Below are 2,574 nucleotides of genomic sequence, written 5' to 3'. Positions count from 1 at the left end.
GTATTACATCTTCTCTGTAAAAAAGTGGAACATGGACATGGGGAAAATAACCAATAATGAGGAAGCTAGGACTGGAGCATCAAGACATTCAAAGAAAGGGGCACCTGGGTGGCTCAGTCATTAAGCGTCTGCCTTCGGCTCAGGTCATGGTCCCAGCGTCCTGGGATCGAGCCCTACATCGGGCTCTCTGCTCCATGGGAAGCCTGCTTCTCCCTCTCCCACTCCCCCTACTTGTGTTCCCTCTCTCGCTGTGTCTCTCTCTGTCAAATAAATAAAATCTTAAAAAAAAAGAAAAAGACATTCAAAGAAACTTAGCTACACTGTAAGCTTCTTCATTTAGACTATGTGGTCTTAACCCCTTTAATCTAAATCAGTGCCTGGCACTGACTAGATATTGGTGGAATGAATGAATTACCTGAGAACAGTGAATTGTGGATATGTTGGCTAAGGTCTAAGTGACAGGTTAAATAAAGGAGAAAGATGTTGCAGATTGACTGGATCCTGTTGGCAGGGGCAAAGCTAGAAGCAAGAGGGAATGAATGGGACGAAACAGGTTCTACCGCTTAAAGAACTCTTGACAAAAGCACAAATGAAGGAGTGAAGAGGCTTAAAAATAAGCAGTTTGAATTTACACTTCGTTATTGCCTACAGGGAGTGTGTGTGGGCTCTGGGAGAAATGTGAGTGACAACAAAGTACTCCAGTTACCCAGTAATCTAAGATATTTCAAGTTCAAAGCTTCTGGATCTGTATGCCCAGGAAGTTATGATCCTAATGTTGCCCTGGCTGATCGGCTGTTTTCTCTACACAAAGTACATTTCCAGTTACACCCCCTATCTTGAAGCTTTCACATCCCCTTTGTGTTAAAGCTAAATCACAACTCTAACAGCAAAAATTTTATGTTACTCCAAACAGAAAAAAAAATTTTCATCTAAATGTTTTAAAACAAGTCTGCAAATATTTAGGTATTCACACACATCAAATAATGCAGTTGTGGATCATACAAAAGGCTCTACTCATATAAGTGAATGGACCCAGAGCTGTGTTTAACTGGGGCTTTCTTCGAATATTCACCTGCCATTGATTTCATGAGTTGCCAAATTAGAAATAAACTTGTCCCCATTGGTACCTCATGAATTCCTTTCTTAAATATAAAGTGATTTACAACTTTCTTTAAGCTTCACTTCTAGCAGGTTCCAAAGAATCAGCTTAACCCCTGGTAAGCTCCGGATCTTCATTAATGCTAGTTCAGTTTGGGAAGTTGTTTCAGTCTTTGGATGTCTTCAGTGTAAAACCATTACTTTTAACTTTATTTTGTAAAAATCATTATCTGATTATTTTTCAAGTATACTTGGGTTAACAAAATGCAGCAGAGGGGTGTGCCTTTTAGTGGCTGAACAGACCACTTTTTACATTCCTTAGAAATAAGATATGGCTCAGTATTTTAAATCATAGCAACAGTTGATAAGAAAAACAGCAAAAAAGTAATCATTTCCATATGGAAAGAAAAGGAAGAAACCAGTGAAGCTGTGAACTGTCATTTTTCCATATAAAAATAAATCACCACTGGTAGATTTGGCAGAAGGGGCAAATGTTCCTATTTGTTTCCCATTTGACATTTGTTAATACACTGCATGTGACATGTTTTATTGAAATACACAATCACCCTCAAACTCAGTTGCCAATTTCCAAGTGTGTTTTGTTCTGAGTGAAACCCATATCTGTATGTTCAATTTCATCAAGGACAGTATTACCTTGGTGGTAATTTTCTCAACCTAGTGAAATTTTAGTGAAAACTTACCCCTTTTACTGACAAGCATAACATCTTTCACGCTAGCTAAATACCTATAAGTAATCTGAAAGCACTAATTGAATAAAGTCACTTTCTGCTCTTACATTTCAAGAGCTAAAAGAAAAATTGACCCAATTTTCTGATGCCTAGAAAATTTTAAGAAAAGCATTTACTTCCTTACTTTTGTACTTAAGCATGATACACATTTATTAACAAAATCTGATATTTATTTTTAAATAGCTGCTTAAAGTGGAAAATCTTACTGTTACAGAAGAAAATATTTTTTAAAAAGTTCATAATCTAGCATATGACAATAGCTCCCTCTTGTGGTTCAAAGCATCCACTTCAATTAAATGCATAACTGCAATTTCTCAGTTTCAAATTGTGCTGTAAAAGTTTAGCTGGTATTTAGTGAATCCTTTTTGGAATAAAGAAGGGAAGACTTCCGGAGTCCCGAGATCAAGCCCCATATCAGGCTCCCTGCTCAGTGGGATGCCTGCTTCTCCCTCTGCCCCTCCCCCCACGCTCGCTCTCTTTCAAATAAAGTCTTTAAAAAAAAAAAGAAGGGAAGACTTAGAAACATGGGGACAGAACATAATATTCCCTTTTTTGGATACTTCCAGAGTTCCAACATTTCAGCAAAGTGTTTCCAAATTTTTTTATAGAAGCACCAGTTTCTTTCTTACAAATGAAAATACCAAGTAGACATTTTCATTGAAAACATGATGTTCTCGGTTTAAAAGGTTTTCCTCCTTTTCTGTGGTCATAATATGCCAAAGGAAAC

The sequence above is a fragment of the Halichoerus grypus genome, chromosome 2 (genome assembly GCF_964656455.1).
Source record: "Halichoerus grypus chromosome 2, mHalGry1.hap1.1, whole genome shotgun sequence".
NCBI lineage: Eukaryota > Metazoa > Chordata > Mammalia > Carnivora > Phocidae > Halichoerus > Halichoerus grypus.
Note: the sequence above shows the minus strand (reverse complement) of the source record.